At 35.7% G+C, this 21,757-nt stretch overlaps 1 protein-coding gene and 1 non-coding gene across 4 annotated transcripts in view; both read left to right on the top strand.

The window, feature by feature from the left end:
- Nucleotides 1-21,757, top strand: part of March1 (membrane associated ring-CH-type finger 1) — a 799,133-nt gene that overhangs the window by 257,348 nt on the left and 520,028 nt on the right. The window lies entirely within an intron of this gene.
- LOC115062678 lies at nucleotides 4,409-4,544 on the top strand. Its single transcript, XR_003842611.1, has one exon. It is a non-coding gene; the product is annotated as a small nucleolar RNA SNORA42/SNORA80 family (small nucleolar RNA).

The raw sequence follows: 21,757 nt of genomic DNA on the forward strand, positions 1-21,757 counted from the left end.
GTGGTGGTGGTGGTGATGGTGGTGGTGGTGGTGGTGGTGGTGGTTGTGTGGTGGTGATTGTGGTAGTGGAGGTTGTAGTGATGGTGGTAGTGTATGTGTGCTTTTTCTTTCTTTTGACTTTGCTAGTATGAGATTGTTTTATGTGTTTTCATAGATATTGTTAACCTATTTAGGTTATTTTCCTTCTAGCACCTTCTGTAGCACTGGATTTATAAATAAATTTTGTTTATATTTGACTTTATTATGGTATATCTTATTTTCTCTATCTATGGCGACTGAAAATTTTGCTGGATATAAGAGTCTGAGTTGGCATCTGTTGTCTCTTAGAGTCTATATCACAAATATTCAGGCCTTTATGGATTTTAGAATGTCTGCTGAGAAATTACATGGGTTTCTAAAAGGTCAGCCCTGATATGTCCCTTTATTTTTCCTTTACAACTTTCAATATCCTTTCTTTGTTCGATATGTTTAGTGTTTTGATTATTATATTACAAGGAGATTTCTTTTCTGGTGTAATCTATTTGGTGTCCTTTATATTTCTTTACATCTATAGGCAACTCCCTCAGGTTAGAATACCTTATGATTTATTGAAACCCTTATCTGAAACTTTAAATTGGGTTTCTTCTTCTTCCTTTGTACCTATTATCCTGTTATCCTTAGATTTGAATGGGTGTATAGTGTACTGTTTTACCTAGATGTTTTTTGTCTGGAACTTTTAATTTTTTCTTTTTATTTTCCTGGATATTTTCTTCATTTACATTTCAAATGCTATTCTGAAAGTGCTCCATACCCTCCCTCTTCCCTGCTCCCCTACCCACCCACTCCCGGTTCTAGGCCATGGCATTGCCCTATACTGGGGGATATGATATTTGCAAGAACAAGGGCCTCTCCTCCCATTGATGGCCAACTAGGACATCCTCTACTACATATGCAACTAAGGACACAACTCTAGGAGGTACTGGTTAGTTCATATTGTTGTTCTTCCTATAGGGTTGCAGACTCCTTTAGCTCCTTGGGTACTTTCTCTAGCTCCTTCATCAGGGGCCCTGTGTTCCATGCAATAGATGACTGTGAGCATCCATTTCTGTTTTTGCAGGCACTGGCATAGCCTCACAAGAGATAGCTGTATCAGGGTCCTGTCAGCAAAATCTTGCAGGCATATGCAGTAGTGTCTGGGTTTGGTGGTTGTATATGGGATGGATCCCCGGGTAGGGTAGTCTTGTGACAATTGTTCCTTCTGTCTCAGCTCTGCACTTTGTCTCTGTAACTTTCCATGGGTATTTTGCTTCCCCTTCTAAGAAGGAACAAAGTACAAAGTATCCACACTTTGGTTTTCCTTCTTCTTGAGTTTCATGTGTTTTGCAAATTGTATCTTGGGTATTCTAAGTTTCTGGGCTAATATTCACTTATCAATGAGTGAATATCATGTGTGTTATTTTGTGAATGGGCTACCTCACTCAGGATGATATCTTCCAGATTCATCCATTTGCTTAAAATTTTCATAAATTCATTATTTTTAATAGCTGAGTAGTACTCAATTGTGTAAATGTACCACATTTTCTGTATCCATTCCTCTGTTGAGGGACATCTGGGTTCTTTCCAGCTTCTGGCTACTATAAGTAATACTGCTATGAACATAGTGGAGCAAGTGTACTTATTACAAGTTGGAACATTTTCTGGGTATATGCCCAGGAAAGGTATTGCTGGATATTTTGGTAGTCCTATGTCCAATAGTCTGAGGAACTGCCAGACTGATTTCCAGAGTATTTGAAATAGCTTGCAATCCCACCAAAAATGTAGGAGCATTCCTCTTTCTCCACGTCCTTGCAAGCATCTGCTGTCACCTGCAACTCAGGCAGCCATGGAACTTACTATCAGTCTTCTAACCACTGAACCACTGACATTATATAGGCAATTTATGGTCCTAGCTCCTATTCCTTACTTGTTCTTTTGGAATGGAAATAATTCTCGTTTCTGTATGCCTCCATGTATCTGAAGAGTACATTCCAATTTAAGTTCCTGCTACTTTTCCGTATTGCTCATTCTTTCCAGCAAAAGAAATAGAAAATGGAATTATTCAGTTGGTAAATAAAACATGACATATTTTTGTAGAGCCATATATATATATATATATATGACTCTACAAAATGGATATGTATCCTTGAGAACATGATTAAAGTCTATCAATTATGAAATGTACTTACTGAATATTTGTTAGTTCCTTGATAAGGCCACTAGGCTATTTGTTTAAAATTCCCTTGGATTTGTGTTCAATTTGAGGATTATATTATTCTACTCTGGGATGTATCTAGTGGGGATGCTACAAGATTGAAGTGGCAATTAGATTTGGTAGGACACAGTCATCTTTAGATGATTTCAGTTGATTCCATGTGTTTTCTCACTCTAATCTGCAGGAAAACTGATGGTCATGTGTGTTAGTGTACACCTGTAATTCTGGCAAGTAGAAAGCAGAGGCAGATGTCTTTCTGTCAGTTTGATGCTAGCCTGGTCTATATGGAAAGCTTCAGGCCAGTCAGCATTTTATAGTGAGACCTTGTATCAAAAATGCCTCCTTACCTACCAAAAGATTCCCCTATGGCCAGCGGAGAGTCAACATATCTTTATACTTTGCTTATTACACTTTGGTGATCTATGTCTTCTTGGTTCTTACTCTTAACAAATACAATGGGAACACTTTTCTTTTTATGAACATATCATATTAGGACTGAAATAGAGTTTCTGCATAAAGGACACAAATCCCTGAATTTGCTCTCCTGGGTATGGGATAGCATGCTTGTAATATAATGTATGTATAAGTCCATCTAACACACATAATACATATCAATCTTTTAAATTTTCATTTTATGAGTATGAGAGCTTTTCCTGCATGTGTGTCTGTGTGTATATATATATAATGAGTGTCTGGTGCCCACGGAGGTCATAATAGAGTGCCATGTCCCCTGAAACTGGAGCTATGGATGGTAGTGAGCTACAGTGTCTGCAAGAGCAGCAAGTGCCCTCAATCATTGACCTACCTCTCCAGCCTGAGGCATTATATTGTAGTAATATTTACGAAAGGATTAGTTTTATTGCACTTTAATATTTTCTTATTGTTATATTTACTTTTGTTTACAGAAACTAGAACCATAATCAGCCATCATAGGATGATATTCAACTATTTCTGTTTACTGTCATAATTACAAGCTATCAATGCATACAACTGAGTTCATGGTAATGGTATCAGTAGTTTGCCTACAACCCATTAATTAATCAACCCATACCAGACACTATGGTTCATTAATTCAAACAATAATTCAGATTTCTCACTGGGTTTAAATATCAACTGCGGTCTTTTTCCTAGGTGATTTAGGAACTTAAAACGAAGATGGATAGACAAAAAGTCATATTCATTCCTCTGAGTATTCATCCCCTGTTCTCTTCACACAGCTCATTTCCAAATCAAATACTCTGCCACTCATAGGAGTAGGACATTTTGGTAAGACATATTTTTCTCATATTTCAAAATTTACTTTTGCCCAGCGCTAAGTTCTCTTTTACATTGTATTCAGAAAGGTAACGATGATGGTGCGGCCATAATAGAAATGGATTTTGTGCACCAGGGCAGGGTTTAGAATTGTACTGCAGCATTGTTACAAGTACATAAAAAAAAAGCCTCAACTGGCATTTGCCTTTGAGAAATCCACAATAACTGACTTCACTTCCAGTACCCAATAGTTTTATTTTTTGATAATTATGTATTATTTTTGATGCACAAAAGTCTTAAGTTACAACATTTTTTCTTCAATCAATGCTGTAATATCAATGAGAATTTGGCAAATGGAACTGGGGTAAGGAAATGCATTATTGTTAAGAGCACAATATGAGTAGTGATTATGACTATTTTGTGCAATTGGATTGGAGAATATAATCCTTTTCAGCATGAGCATGCAGAGCTTTAATTTTTATCTTAAGTTCTACATAGAGAGAAAAATAAGATATTTTCCCAGAGTATATTTTTTTAAAGAGCTGAAAAATCTTTTAGGCAAGAGAAAAGTTAAAATTCTACATCCTTACAACTATTGGATAAAAGTAAGCCTCATAAAATTAATTTTTTTAGCTTATAAGGGGATTGTAAATAAGTTAGAATTAATATTTAAATGATAAAATACCTTAAATATAACTGTTAAATGCAAATATTATTGCAATTCAAATTTATAGACTCTTACATATAATTGATAGAACTCTTAGTTCTATCTTTTTGACTATGTCAACAGAAAAAAACGGGAAATAAGATGTGGAGTGTTCTTCAGTGGTAAGATGCTTTTACCAGAATACACAATGCCCAAATTCCATTCCTAGCTCTTCAGGAGAAGAAACAAACAATAACATTAGAAATGGACATTTGAATGCATAGATTTGGACTTATGGCAGGCTCGTCCCCATGGGCCTCTCATAGTGTCCCATGCTAGAGTAAACTGTGGCTCCTAACCATTGTCTAGCCTCCGTCCCTGTAGGCTGCTGGCCCTGAAGTGGGTCACATAGTGGGGAAAAAAAAAGAAATGTAAATGGGAACAAAAGGTCTTGTTAAATGGTCAATTTATATTAAGAAATCAAACAGCAGAATGTAGTAATTTACAGAAAAAAAAAGATTTCTGGGCTTTATGGGCTTCATAGTAAAGTCCTTAAGTAAAACACTAGCAACTGACTGCTGCTTTAAGTTCATTACATACTTAAAATATCCCACATTTTTCAGCTTGGCAGCCCTGTTGTACCTCAGATGCTGTAAGAAACAGTCTGTTGCTGTTATAGTAAAACTGATTTGGATAAAGTAAATTCAGAAGATGACTCCTAGTGAAAGGACCAGGAAACAGGAATGCCTGGCACTGGACTCTAGCTGCCAAATACTGCTTACTTTATAATAAGTCTCCCTTGACTTGAGGAAGTATGAATATTTATAATTGAAATATGACATTAAAAAATAGCATTTTATGAGCACTGACTCCACTTTTGAAGATGTCAGATTTGCAGTTTCTATAAACTACTAGTTTGGAATAACATGGTATAATTGCTTGTTTTCCTAAACTTATGTAACTCTAATTGTATTTATAATTAAGTAATTCTCAAAATAAAAACACCATTATCAAAAATATACAAATCATGAACTTTAACATTTTTTTAAAGTTTTTTGAGACAGGGTTTCTCTGTATAGCCCTGGCTGTCCTGGAACTCACTCTGTAGACCAGGCTGGCCTCGAACTCAGAAATCCACAAGCCTCTGCCTCCCAAGTGCTGGGATTAAAGGCGTGCGCCACCACCACCCGGCCTTAACATTTTTTTCTTAAAAATGTAAAACTTAACAACATGCTCTAAAATTTAAGATACCTAAAACATATTTGAAAGAGAACAAATAGGGATTGACATTTTATAGAAGAATAAACACAAAATAGCTTAAAGAGAGGAAGGGGAAGAAGAGAATAACATAATTCTATTACATTAACATTTTAAAAAATATTATCAGAAATATTCAATTGCAAATCATTTCACTATTTATTTAAATCTTTGTAAGATGTAGGTAAAATATATAATACTATGGTAAATACTCTATAGTTCCATGACATAATTGCAACAAAATAAGTTATGACTTCAAGTTAATATTTTAAAGGGAGATTTCTTTATTAAAAAATACTTGGTTATAGGGAGTTTAGTAGGGAAAAAGACTGCAGTCACAACCTTTACTCTTATTCTGTGAGATGAAGTATGCCTCCAAAGAGACAATGGTCACGCAAGGAGTCAGGCATGCAGCAGAACCTTCTCACTGCTTTTTAAAGCTTTTCTACCAACTCAAGGAACCTCCACTTTTGAGAAAAGCATTCCATGACATGTACCATTCTCCCTCCCCCCTCTCCTCTCCCTCCTCTCTCTCTCCCTCTCTCTCTTTCTCAGGCATACATATGCACAGGCACAGACACGCATACTCACATGCATAGACATGCTTACACACAAAACTCACACTCACACACACACTAAATATAAATAAAATGTAAGAAGAGTATCCATTATACATAAACAATCAATTTTATAACATATACATAAATATAGGCTTAGTAGAGAGAGATCTCTGCTTTAGGTTAAGATAATGGAAGCAGAATGGAGAAAGCTATGGAGTGTGCATGCTCTCCAGGTGATTTGACACGCTCCTCTAGTTTGGGCTTTGAAGTTTAATATTGTACAGTGAAAAGCTACTACTAAGGGTTATTTGGGGATCTATTTTTCTGTAAAATGTCATCATATTTTTCAAATTTATGATGGAAACAGTATCCTATGGTGCATCCAGTAATCAAGCCAAAACAAGCATTTACTCTCAAGGATTTACTCTTAAGGAATGTTTGAAGGATTGATAAATGTGTCAATATGTAGTTTAGAGATGAATTAAATGTTCTGAACTATACTGTTCAGTTACATTTAAAATGCACAATTTTGCCATCATTCCACCTATCATATTGTTTTCTGCACCAAAAACTAATACTTCCTCTCTGTGTGCATGGTTCGTCTGACCAAGCCCTTGGTACCAGTTCTTGTTACCTTGTGGCAAAGTCAAAATGTAATTTGCATTCAGTTTAAAATGCTTCTTTAGAGAGCATGTGAGAAGGACAAGGGAGATGGCTTAGTGGTTAAAGTAGTTTTTATATAAGCTTGAAGATCTGACTTCAGGTACTCACCACTGACATAAGCCAGCTATGGAAAGTACATATTTAGAACATTAGCACTAGGGGCCTGTCAATGTTAGATGGACCACTAGAACTCACTAACCAAATAGTGTATCAAAACTGATGAGTCTAGGGTCAGTAAAAAAAATCGTTGTCTCTAAAAATGAGAGGAAGATATTCACTGTTGACCACTAACTTCTATATACACAATTATACAGACCTTCATAGATACAAGGACACACATATATAAGCATATACATACTCATAGATATAAGAACACATGTACACAATCATATATATATATATATATATATATATATATATATATATATATATATACACAAATAGAGGATTGCCTACGCACAAGTATATACATCTACACAGATACAAGGACACACATATAGAAGTATATATGTCTACATAGATATGAGCACACACATGGAGAAGTATATACACACACAGATAAAAGGTCACAAACACAAGCATATACATCCACACAAATATAAGGACACATACACACAAGCATACACATCTGCATAGATACAAAGACATGTAAACTTTTTAAATTCCAGTTGCACCCAGTATGCATCTAACTGTTTCACTGTCCCATAAAGATGATACATAAAGCTTTCCTGTATCTTTCCTACCGGAACTCCTTCTTCACCATTTTAAGAAGCGGCTGTAGAAGCATCTTAAAAAATGTCTAATCTCTTATTCAGATGTGTGTTCTAGTGAGGGGAGAAAGGAAGGGCGCTTGATGACTGCTCGACCCTCCTCCTGATAACTTCTATTATCTTTATTATATTATCTTTCCCAACAAAACTATGCAATAACAGCTATGACAAACAATTTTGGAAAAAGCTTTCAGTGTAGAAGAAGGACTTTGTGATTTGAGACGGAGTGCTGGATAATTGAAACAGAAGCTTGAAATGTTGGTTCTTTTTTTTTTTTTTTTTTTTTTTTTTGTAATGTTGGTTCTTATTTGAGCATTCCACCTGTATGGTGATGATTTGTAGCAGCGGTTTGTGCCTCATTAAAATCCAGTTTCTGCTCTGTATAAATGGATTGTGAGGCAGGATGAGGGTGCCAGATATGGTTAATTTCAGGAATGATCACATAGCTCGCCTCATGAATTTGCAAATGAGACACAATTTATAAATCAGTCGACTCTTAGCACATACTTTTTTCCCCACTGCTGTAAACCAAATCTGATGCCTTGGTGCTTTGATATCTTTGTAGAGTGGCCTTAAAATAATCAAGTAGGTTAAATTATAGATTACATTCATATGCTTTCTGAAAGTATGTGAATCTTCTTAGGTCAAAGTGTTGCTGTGTTTTTCTTTCTTTTACATTTTTTTTTCTATTTCTAAGTTATTACTGACTAGATCAAAAGCTGTCTTGGAATCATTCTGGATAACTTAAAAGAGTGTGGCGTGAATACGATTTAGATAAAAAACTTTTCATGTGTTGCTTCATTTTCCATGTGCTGATATGTTAGCAAAATATAATTTTTGGACATGACAAGACTATTGTGCACAGAAACTCATGCCATAGAACATATGAACTCACAGTTCCTGTTGTAGCCTGCACAAGACTGGTACAAGATCAGACCAGTAAAAATTCCAGCATTGGTGAGAGAGGTGTTCATGAATTCCCCCCCTCTAACTGAAAGCTATTGATAATTGATAGTTCTGGCCAAGGACAGAGTTTTATTCAGAGATATGGCGCTCTAGTACATAGTCTTATGCCCATGTATATCTAGGCAACACAAATTGGACATAGAAAGTTCAAATATAAATAAAACAAATGTACAAAGGAAGAGAAAAAGGACACCAGAAGTAGGAAGAAGAAACTGGGAAAGAAGCTATGGTTAGGGGAAGGTGGATTGATGTGATCAGAATACATGTATACTTGTATGAAATTCTCAATGAATATATAAAACATATTTTAAAACTGTAAGACATCACAAAAGGAAGGTAATCTTTAGCAGTGAAAGATAGGTAAAAGAGGGTTGTAGGGTGAACATGTTTACAATGTGTGCAATTGTAAAATAAAAATTAAAATGTCGAGCATAAACAAAAGATATTCTATGTCCAGAAGCACGAAAACCTAGTCCCTTGTTCTTGGGGGTCATTTTCTTCACTGGAATATAATTCCACACCTTGTTAAAACTACAGAGACTGTTGGCTGCTGGAGGTAAAATGAGAAAAAGGGATTCCTCAAAGAACCACAAACTCCTTGTTCTTTGGCAAGGATCTGATATTTACAGAGACTACACAGATGTGTGTATGGACAGAAGGTGGCTCTGGGGAAGGCAGCCTCCCGGGATTCTTCTCACAATTTGGAGAACACTAATGCATGAATAGTTTCCTGGCTCTGTTGAGAAGGTAGGTAAGAACACAAGCTTGGAGCACAGAAAGTTGGCCTCATTACATTTGCTAACCAGATGGTGCAAGGCAATTTATTAGTACAGTGTCCTTAAATGATTTCTCTATTAGTCTTTGTCAGGATGACTCCTAGAATACAGTGGAACTAGTGGGGCCAAATCACCCAAATTAATAGCAATATAAACGTAACGATCTATTGTAAGTCTCTGTCTTGCTTTCTCTGTGTCTCTATCTGTATGTCTGCCTCTCTGTCTCTATCTCTGGGTCTCAGTATATAGAGTGAGTGTCAGTGTGTGTGTGTGTGTGTGTGTGTGTGTGTGTGTGTGTGTGTGTTCTAAGCTGAGACTTTGACTACTTGAGAAGTACTTTTCCCTTTTGTTATAATAATAATGATATATGTATACCCAGCTTTGTGTTATCTTATGGGAGTCTTCACAGAGTCTGATTAGATTCTCACTCATGAGTTCCAGATTTTTCAATAGGTTATCTTTTTTAATGGGATATGATATATTCTTCATTCATAGAGAGTTGTAGATACGTTATAAACTCTACTTGCCGCTGTGATGCTACATTTGGTAGAAACAACGTAGGGAAAGAAAAATGTATTAGGATCAAGACTAACAGGCAGTACTCCACCATGACAAGGACATTGTGGTGACTGGAGCTCAGTCTGTAGATTTCCCATCATACCTGAAAAGGGTGTAGAGTGCTCAGGCTAGAATTAAGGATAACCTAAAACATTCAAGTTGCATCCCCATGGCCCTCAGTTTGCCATATATTTCCCTTGTCCACAAGGTTCCCGAGTCCACCAAAGGAAGCTTATGGAAGGACATTTCATGTCCAAACAACAACAGGTACATGTTGCTGATGATGATGATGGTTTTGTTAGATAGACTGTTCCTTCTCCAAAACATCTCGACATGTAAATTCATTTCAAAGAGTGTTTACTCACTAAAAGTAGAATTTCTTTGCAACACAAATAAATCTAATCAGTGAAGAAGGTCACCTGGTTACTTCTGCAGGCTCTTTTGTGTTAGGAGTACTTCTGGCTTTAGTGATTGAATATGTACCATTTTTACATTTTGAAATATTTCTTTAGCTTAGCATTCTTAAATCATTATATGCAAAAGTAGCCATTAATAACAAGACTGACCTTTACCCAAAAATTTTAGAATGTTTTTGTTCTGAAAGCAATTTGATTATTAAATAGAATACTCATGAGATAGCAGGACTTCTGTGATTTTCATGCTTTTGAAATATTTATCTTTTATATTTTACTCCTACACTATTTTTACAAGAACTTATAAATGACAGAATGCTATTTAATGTTTCTTTCATGTTCGAAATTATAATGGATTAATCCTTGTATTATTCGTAGAATTTTTTTAAAAAATTAACTGGTATTCAGGGAAAAGTTCAGCATATGTCTTAAGTATTTCTTCTATTGAAAAAAAATCTGTTCTTAATTTTCTTCCTCAGTCCTATTTCCATCATCATTGTAAATTAAGGAATTTATTAGCTGGCTACTTCTTTATTGAAGTGACAAAATGACAATTACATGCAATTTAAAGAAGAAAATTTTTGTTTGGGTTTTCAGTTCAGAAGTTACAGGGTATCCCAGCAGGGAGCTTGTGGTGGCAGGTACTTGGGATGACTGATACATTGTATCAATAGACAGGAAGAAATGAGGCGATCACTGTTGCTCAGTTTGCTTTCTTCCTTTTACTCAGTCTAGTATATAAGCCAAGGAAAGGTGCTCTCCATATTCAAGGCGGACCGCCCCTCTTCATTTTAACCATTTTATAAACAAGATCATAGAAACCTCCAGAAAGGTCTTTTCTATGTTGATTCTAGTCATATCCATCTATACACACACACACACACACACACACACACACACACACACACACANATATATATATATATATATATATATGGCTTATTGGGAACATAATAAAGACTTGTCTATAGACCTATATGTAACTATCCTGAAACTTAAATCTTAAATACATTCACTATTGTGACTGTTCATGGTTTAAATCCCAAGCAAGGCCCATAATCAGCTTCTGTTGCCCTCCTTGATGGACAATCATGATACTGTTGTTGGCTAACAGCTTACCTAAGCCTGGCCTCAATTCTTACTCTGTATACTTCCTTTACTTGTTTATCCCCACATGACCCATCTGAATGATCTCTTCAGTCAGATCCTCTCTTACTTAGTGACCCTAGAAGACTCAGAATACAAGGGCTGAAGTCACTAGTTCTTCATAAGGTTTAGATCCAGAATTGGCCTGATATAAATTTAATTTATTTTAATTAAAGACTTTTTAATTAAAATGAGGCAATGACAAACTCATATCAAATGAATGGGATTATATTAGGGTATAAATAATAAGTACAAATCATTTTATGCCACTAATCAAGCAATCTACTAAACGTATATCACACTTGTATCATCTATTTATCATAATGTCCATAGTTTCTATCTTGAATTTATACTATTGATAGCATAGAACATGCTACTAAAAGTAAAAATGAGTACTCATTTTGAGCATTTATGTTTTGGATTTCCACTTTGGTAATGGAAAAGTAATGACTAACACAAAGTAGATATATAGGAAATAGAAAAGTACAGAAATTGAGCAAAAATTAATTACATTAATTATTTTACAAATGAGTGTAATTAGGAAAGTTTCTAGAGTAGATGATCAAGAAACTTCTATTTTTATTGAGTTAGATTCAATAAATATTACATGTATTATGTTGGCAATATTTTGTTTGGTGTCCACTACATAATGTACTGTGAGAAAGAGGATTTTATAGATAAGTATGCAATACAGAAAAAGTAAACAAACACACTTACCTTGGAACTAAATGTCTGTATAAATGCTCCCTCTAGAAGTTGCTACGATCCTACTACTTTCTCCCAAAGAAGTTGTATCATTCCGATGATCTTTGTCAATTTTCAGTGTTTCTGAAAGTGTAAAAGCTTTCTCCATACTTCAGTAACACCCTACCTTGTTTCTTAATGTTCTTCCAGAAATAATACAATCGTATTTCAACTGAGGAATCTACAATAATAAAATATTTTAGTACACAAAATATAAAGTTCTAAAATCAAAATATACCATATAATTTATCATGGAATAAAATGAAGACATGATTTAATATGACCTGGGGATTATTAGCAACTCAAAAAGAAATATAAAAAATTTCTATAGATAAAAAGCTCAATTTCCCTTGAAATAGAATTAACAACTTTTAAAGTAATATTGTGATACCATTTACCATCCATTAGGTTGGCAGAAATTCAAGAAAACAAGTCTCAAATGGTTGGTGGAGGAAGAGAAAGGAGGATAGGGTGAAGAACTCTCAAAGAGTGGAAGGGGAAGGTGGGCAACATTTGAAATGTAAATAAATAAAACAATTTTTACATTTTTAGAAAAAGGTTTAAGGAATTTAATATGAAATTTATAAAATGCAAAGAAAATCCATAACACTGTGGTAGTAGATAATAAACATATGTTGCTTAAATGATGGATAGTTAGCTAGACAGCTCTAAGGAACTTAGTAGATTTTGTTCAGCCATGTCAGTGGACTGGGTGTTAGCAAAAAATGTTTCCCACCTCCATGGCTGTTGGACCTGTCCCTGTTTGTGTCTAAACACCTTTTTCTGTACTATACAAAGTAGCTTGCTAGGATCCCTTTCTTGATTAACTCATAGCTTGTGCTTGAAATGCAGCCCATTACAGAAGCAACTTCCAAGCTATTGTTGGTACACACGTGTCAACATCTTTGACCCAAAGCAGACCAGAAATTAAACACAAACCATAGCAATAGATCCTTCATTCTAAAACTGTCAGTAACTTCTTGAATTCAATCTATATCCCAGGCTGGCTTCAAATTCATGGTAACCCTCTTAAAACCACCTCTTGTGTGCTAGGTTTATAGAAGTGAACCACAGATCTAGCCAGGAGCCTTATTACTTACATTTACTTAAAGTATTCATTGATCTGTTTTCTAATGTTATGCAAATACAATAGGCTTACAGAATAAAAGTTGCTGTCATCACTTCCACTTTTTATAGACTTTCTGTAATTACTCTCTTATATTGACAAAAAGAAGCCTATGGAAGGACATTTCATGTCCAAACAACAATAGGTATATGTTGTTGATGATGATGATGGTTTTGTTAGAAAGACTGTTTGACATGTAAATTCATTTCAAAGAGTGCTTACTCACTAAAAATAGAATTTCTTTGCAACACAAATAAATATAATCAGTGAAGAAGATCACCTGGTTACTTTTGCAGGCTCTTTTGTGTTAGGAGTACTAGGTGAGTTAGGTGATGTCAAGGCATCACCATGAAACGTGACATGATTTCACTATCAAAAATGGGCAAGGAGGTCAGAGTCAATGTACACATAGTCCAGGGTACTATTTGTTTTGTTGTTATAAGTTTATAACTTTTTTTTTTTTACTTATAAGGCAGTAACATGTGTTAGTGTATAAAATAAATATCATGCAAATTACACCTAAGAGAATTTTAGTGAAACTGCAGAGGGAGTTGATGCACAATGATTTTTTCTTTGTTTTCAAAATATAATAAATATAAATTTTCATATCCCTGAAGACCATAACGCTAGGTCCCTGTCTGAAGGTATAGAATAATATCATTAATAATGTCAGGAGTGGGCTCCTTCTCATGGAATGTGTCTCAAGCTGGGCCAATCATTGGTTGACTCTTTTGCCAAATTCAGCCCCATCTTTTATCCCTGCACATCTTGAGGCAGGACAAATTTTGGGTGCAAGGTTTCATGGCTAAGTTGCCCCAGTCCCTTCAATGAAAGCCTTGCTTGGTTACTGGAGATGGCTGCTTCAGGCTCCATATCTCCTACTGCAAGGTGTCATAGTCATAGATTCCTTGGAGTTTCATTGTCCTAGGTTTCTAGCTCTTCTCCAAGATGCCCTCCAGCACAATCCAGTTGTCTCTTCCAGTACACTCTCCCTTCATCCAACTGATGGAAAGTGATGCAGAGACCCATAGCCAATCATTAGGTAGAGCTCAGGAAATCCTGTGGAAGAGGGAGAGGAAGGATTGAAGGAACCAGAGAGGCCAAGGACACCACAAGACAACCTACAGAACCTGGTTCCATAGGGGATTTTAGAGACTGAGCTGACAAGCAAAGAACATGCATGGGATGGACCTAGACCCTCTGCATATAAGTAACAGCTGTGCAGTTAGGGCTTCCTGTGGGACTCCTAAAGTGGAAGCAGGGGCTGTGTCTGACTACATTGCCTGCCTTAGGATCCCTTTCCCTAACTGGGCTGCCTTGTCTAGATTCAATAGAAGATGTACCTAGTCTTAATGCATCTTGATATGCCAAGGCTGGTTGATATCCATGGGAGACCTCCCCTTTTCTGAGGAGACATGGATGGAAGGGGAGTGAAGGTGAGAGACAGAAGGACTGGGCAGAGAGGAGGGAGGAAAGGCTGTGATAGGAATGTAAAATAATAAAGTAAAATAATGTAATCAATAAAAACATTGTTGTTTTTATAAACCCCCATTTACTTTATACCTTTAAATGAAAATATGGAATTTCATTCTATGGCAAACATAATTTTTTAACCAAATATATATCCTTTAATAGGTTGATTTTAACATTTCAAAATTGTCAGTACTTTAAAACAGAGAAGGGAGCAAACACCCAACATCATATGCTTATGGTATCCTCAAAAGTTAGCAGAGGAAGGAACAAAGCTACTAAGGAAGGCTTTCCTTGGTGTCCTCATGCATGGTTACTGGGATGAGAATGTTGTCGGCTTTACATGAAGTTGTGCCTTTTATTTGTTCACTCTGTTCTACTTATTCAACTTTTATTAATTGGCTCTACTGTGTATTAAAAAAACAAAGAAAAATTTACTAAGAAACTAGAAGGAAAGAATGAAGGGTTCAAGGTTGTTCTCCATGAAATAGAGAGTTCAAAGCCAGACTATGTCTCATGAGATCCCCGTCTCAAAATAAACAAAGAGGCGAACAAAAATTATTAATAAAAATAAAAAAATCATGTATCAGACAACCTTAGTAGAGACTGATCAAATTATGATCTTCTTTGGCCAATTGTTTCAAAGATTCTGGGGTGGATGTTACAGACATAGTTTTGCTTCTTGAACTTGTGTTCAGAATATATTTCTGTTGTTATATACAGTCTGGGCATTGCTCTCTATTTTTTAATTGAACATAGATGATCTGGTTGATAGAGGATGTGGGCAGAGGGACTTGGAAGTGTGGAGGGAAGGGAAACTGTATTAGAAATGTAATGTGTAAATAAGAATTTAAAAATATAATTTAAAACAAAGACAATAAATCTTTTTATATAATATATTCTGATTTTGGTTTTCCTTCTCCCAATCCCTCCCAGACAATTCCCACTTCTGCAATGCCTTTTCTTTCTCCCTGTCATGATACAAACAGGCCTCTAAATGATAATAAGAAAATAAATTAGATAATATAAACAAAATGGAATAGGATAAAGAAACAGTTTTTTTAAAGTAAGAGAAAGCCTGGCAGTGTTGGTACATGCCTTTAATCCCAGCCCTTGGCAGGCAGAGGCAGACAGATTTCTGAGTTCGAGGCCAGCCTGGTCTGCAGAGTGAGTTCCAGGACAGCCAGGGCTACACAGAGAATCCCTGTCTTGAAAAGCATAAACAAAACAAAACAAAAAAAATTTTTAAAAAAGCACAAGAAACATGTACAGAGCCGGAGATACATCTTTACACATACTGAAAACCCTTAAAAACAAAATTTGAAACCATAATATGTAAATGAAAGTTCTATAAGTTAAAAAATTAAATATTAAATACTCTGACAAAGCATCATGTGACAAGACAAACAAAATAAAACCTACAAAATTACCATTGAATTTGTTTTCTTTTGGCTATTTACTGCTAGGCGTGAGGACTGTCTGTAAGTATGGTTTGTATCCCCAGTGAGATTCTGTTGTAGAACATTAATTTTTCCTTTGTGAATGGAAATCAGAGCCACAAGTGTTCTTAACCACTGAGCCATCTCTTTAGCCACCAAACTCCCAATTTTCATTGCTTTTGTTTTTATTGGATATTTTCTTTATTTACATTTCAAATGTTTTCCCCTAGACTGGTTTCCCCTCTGAAAACCCCTTATCCCCTCCCCCTCCCTCTACTCACTAACTCACCTCCTTCCACACACTCAAATGTCCCTACACTGAGGCATCAATCATTTACAGGATCAAGGGCCTCTCCTCCCATTGATGCCCAACAAGGCCATCCTCTGCTACATATGAGGCTGGAGCCATGGATCACTCCAAGTGTACTCCTTTGTTGATGGTTTATTCCCTGGGAGTTCTGGTTGGTAGATATTGTTGTTCCTCCTATGGGGCTGCAAACCCCTTCAGCTCCTTGGGTCCTTTCTCTAGTTCCTCTATTGGGGACCCTGTGCTCAGTCCAATGGTTGGCTGAGAGCATCCACCTCTGTATTTGTCAGGCTTTGGCAGAGCCTCTCAGGAAACAGCTATACCAGGTTCCTGTCAGCATATACTTACTGGCATCCACAATAGTGTCTTCATTTGGTGGATTTGTATGGGATGGATCCCCAGGTGGGACATTCTCTGGATGACCTTTCCTTCAGTCTCTGCTCCACACTTTGTCTCCATATTTGCTCCCATGAGTACTTTGTTCCCCCTTCTAAGAAGGACCAAAACACGTACACTTTGGTCTTCCTTCTTTTTGAGCTTCATGTGATCTGTGAATTCTATTTTGGTTATTCTGAGCTTTTGGGCTAATATCCACTTATCAGTGAGTTCATACCCTGTGTGTTCTTGTGACTGGGTTTCCTCACTCAGGATGATATTTTCTAGTTCCATCCATTTGCCTAAGAATCTCATGAAGTCATTTTTAATGTCTGAGTAGTACTGCATTGTGTAAACGTACCACAGTTTCTGTATCCAGTCCTCTATTGAGGGACATCTGGGCATATTTTCTTTTTAATCTTTTTCTTTCCATTTTGTTTTTACAGGGTCTCATAGTTTAGGCTGGCCCAAAACTCAGTTATAGCCCAATCTGCCCTCAAACTCATAGTAATCCTCCTGCCTCCTTCCTTTCAGGGAGACTAGGATAATGAAGCTGTTTAAAGTTTATCTGTTTTGAAAGAAACCAATTTTGTGACTAATGATGCTAGTAGGAAAGATCAAGAAACACTGGAAAGTGATGGTCAGACCTTTCCGTGTATCAGAGGTAAAGTCTCATCTTCTTTCCTGAAGCTTCAGGGATGCATCACATGAGAAGCCAAGGCTTTTGCCTGTCAGAATTAACAATATTTTATACATTTTTTTATTAATTCAAAGTTCAAGGCATAATTGCATTAATGGCTTCTCCTCTTGCCTTCACAGTGTATTTAAAAAAAAAAAAATCTACAGATTCCTGAGTCATATTTTCAGCAGTGAAACTGACATTAATTCTGCTATCTGGCCACACTAAAATATTCACAAAAGGCACAATGAAACAATTCTCTCCCAGAGCAGAGTACAGAAGTTGGGAAGCAGAGGGTGTCAATTTCTATTTCATATACTGCATGCTACAGCAGGCACCAAAAAACACAGGGTGAGGTGTGCAATCTCCAAAGCAAAGTTTGCCACTAAGAAGCCCCGTGTTATCTGTAACAGTACAAAGAGCTGTCATGTGGAAAGAAAGAACAGAAAAGGTTCTCAGACAAAGGCCCAGAACAGACCTTAAATATTCATTACAAGTCTGAAAATTCTGGGTACTTTCCTTATGACTTTAAAGGTAATTTGTATACGAGCTATATACAGTTTGGTTTCTTACACTCTAAGTCCTTTCTTCACATTTGAGACTAACTACTGTACCTTACATGTGTGTGTATGTGCTTGTGTATGTGTGTGTGCTAGCATGAAGGTCAGGAGCCCCCCACTGTGAGTCACTTCCTCAGTATCTTCCTCAGAATCTTTCCATCTTCCATTCAGAGGCACTGTCTCGCACTGAACTTTCAACAAGCTGAGTTGACAAGACTGGCTGCTGCCAGTCCCAGAGATTCTTCATTGGAATTACAGGCACATACCCTAGTGCTTGGCTTCTTAAAGTGGAAGCTGGAGACTGAACTCAGCATACCACGCTCCCAATTGGTGGGCGCTTTACTCACTGAGCCATTTCCTCAAGCCCCAAACTGTTGATCTTTAATCACTATTAATTCTGGTTTGAAAAATATCACGGGGAGAATCTAAAATGTTCACTTAGCTCTCATATATGTGAAAACTACTATAATACTTACCAAAACTACTGGGTTGATCAAGAGATTATGCTTTTTATGAATTTTATTTTAAATATGAAAAATATGTTTAATACTTTCAAAAAGAGTTATTGATCATTACTGCTCTCACCCAGTATTACCTCATAAGAAACACCTAAGAACTTGCTCATTGAAAAGCTTGAAAGTGAAGAAAAATGAAGGTTTTTATTACTTTATAAATTGAAAAACACAGTATATTGACTAGTCTACAGATTGTTATGAAACCAGTTTCTCATGTTTGGATATTTAATTAGAATTGGTTGAGGTACTTGACTTAACATAAGTAGATTATATAATTCAACCTATATCTTGGGGATTTAATTCATCATTATTAAAGAGTATCATTTCAGTTTGCACTCCTCCTAAATCCTTCCAAATCAACAATTCCTTGCCATTGAGATGAAAACATAATTTGCCATCTAAAGAAGGATCAATCTCAATATGAGAGAAACAATGACCAGATGTCAGTCAGCTTATATAAACTGAGGTCATCCCAGAAAGCCAGAGTCTCTGGTTGTGCCACACTGAACCCTCCCTATGTTCTCAACTAAACAGTTTTTAAATTTTCTAAATTTGATTTTATATGGGTATGCACATTCTAGAAAAATTCTATGTAATTTCTCTTTTAAATTTGTTTTTCTCCAGTTCTCTACATAAAATGTCCTGCATATCTTTCTGATCATACATTAATAATGATCTTATTTAACGTTGGTACATATCATTAATAATAGCATAATTAATATTAAGCATCACGGGGTAAAACTTCTTGCGAATGCTGTCATTTTGTGTTTTCTGAAATCAGCAACTTACTTTTGCTTACTCCAATGCTAATAATGTATAGAGGAGTGCAGGCTGAGATTTAATAAGAGCGCAAATTAATCTGGAAAGTACTAAGCCCAGTAAAAATTAGGTTCACTTTTATAATGTGGAAGATAATAAAAAAAGAGTAGGTAAGTTTATATCATATAAGTAGATAACTAGATGATGTAATGTTTGGAAACGACTAAGTTCTTTATCTACTAATGTATTTTTTTACTTGAAATATTTCAGTAGAAACATGTCAAAATAAATTCAAGTTCTAAAATAAAGTACTTTCATTCTAAAGCACTGAAACAAATTGCAAAGATGAATCCATCATTTATATCCAGAAAAATATGGTAAATCATAGAACTGATGAAATGCAAAGCTATTCATAGTGACTCTACCCAGATTTAATTCACTATTTAATTTAATTTTGTGGAACTTTGAATTGAACCTCAGGCTGTAATCTATACTGGACAAGTACTCTACCACTGAACTGTGCTCCCAGTCCTTAACTGGTTTGACAGTTGTGAGAAGATTGCACTTGTTTTTTAAAGACGACATTAGAAGCTAAATGGCTCAAAAAACAAAGCAATAGATCAATTGTAGAATCGGGGTGTCTTAGTCAATCTTCTAGTGCTGTGAAGAGACACTACAACCACAGCAACTCTTTCTAAACCACAACTTTCTAAAGGAAAGCGCTTAATTGGGGACTTGCTTATGGTTTCAGAGGTTTAGTCCATCATCAGCATGACAGAAAGCACAGAGGCACACAGACAGAGATGGTGCTGGAGATGGAGTTATTTCTTCTATGTCTGAATTCACATGCAGCATGAAGAGAGAGTGACACTGGGCCTGCCTTGAGCTTCTGAAATCTCAAAGCCCAATTGCTGTGCCACACTATTACTAACAAGCAGCACCTATTCTAACAAGGCCACACCTCACAATAGTGCCACTCCCTGTTGACTTAAGTGTTGGATTATATGAGCTTGTGGGAATACTGAATGTGATCAAGCAATCTTTTTAGTCAACCTACATTGCTATGAGGACCACACTTGGGAAGCACACAATTAGGGACATCAGCACCTTCATTAGGGACAGTGAGGGATATTCTTCACATACTTAGCAAGTCACAATGCTGTACACACATGAAAGGATCATGCTAAATGGTTTAGGAGAAACAGGCTGGAATCCTGGGTATCCTGTAAAACCTACCTCTGCTTTGATATGAGGCTATAAGAAAGTACTTTTTGAATTGAAATAAAATATGTCATCATGAGCCTTTTCCTACTTCTATTTCTTGAGAACATCAGATACTTTTGTAACTTTTCTATGTAAAAGTCATTCAGCTATTGGAAGAATCATTATTATTTATATTTTATACCAAAAACTTTATTTGAGCTGTAAATCAAGTTCTATGGTCTTGCACTTTATGTAGCACTTCTCATTATTCATAAAATATTTCTACATTTCACCATTATTCCTTATTTCAAGACTATAAGTAATATGAGAAATATGATCTATAGAATATAAAAACATTTTGTCATAATCTCTGTTATCTGAGGTACTGTTTTCTATTAGTTTAGTTTGAGACTTTTCAAAATTTGCTCTAAGGTGATCACTATCTACTAAAATTTGTATGGTTTACGTATGTATGTTTTGAAACCTATATTAGGATTAAATTATCAGTCCAAATTTAACTCCCCGTCATAACTTTATGTTAGACTTGTCAAACTAGCATATAAATTTGAGAAACTATGACTATTGCAGGGGTAGGAACAAAGCAGCTTTTGAATTGCCGAGTGCCTGTTTCCTTTATACAAAACTTGCAATATAAGCAGATATGACTCCAAAACAAAGCTAAGAAAACTTGGAATTAAAACTGAACGTTGTAGCTCACTAAATCATCTACTGTATTATAGATAAAAAGTTTGTACTGCATGAGCAAAAATGAGGACAGAAAGAACATAAATAGAGTAACTATGCTCATGGCAACAGTAAAGGAGAATCCTGAAAACTGAACAATAAGGTTGCTAACCTCCAGCCTGCAGACTGATGGAGGCATATTTCATTCTGTCCATTTTCTCTGTCTTTACAAAAATATTAAGGTCAAAGTTTATCACCAAATTTTTATTATCTTGAAGTAGTATCTATTCCACAGGATATTATAAAATACTGAATAAAATCAGGTTCATGAATTTCATATCATATAACACTCAGAATAAGATTCCATTGATAGGAATTGACAAAAATTAGCCACTCTTATAACTCTGAACATCTGTGTTTATTTACATCACTTTGATTTTGATTTGGAAACAGAAATGAAGCTTATATGTTTTTTTTAATTTTAATTTGATTGCTAAGCTTGATGGTGTGTAAAAGCTGTGATGCCTATAAAGTTTTGCCAAAATTTTATATAATGCCAGAAGAGTTTAAGAAACATGTTTTATTTACCCACAAGGAAAATACCTCCATCCTGTGGTATTTTAATGAGAAGTCTCAACTTCAAAACGGTAGAATTTT

Source organism: Mus pahari, chromosome 19, assembly GCF_900095145.1.
Source record: "Mus pahari chromosome 19, PAHARI_EIJ_v1.1, whole genome shotgun sequence".
Lineage (NCBI taxonomy): Eukaryota > Metazoa > Chordata > Mammalia > Rodentia > Muridae > Mus > Mus pahari.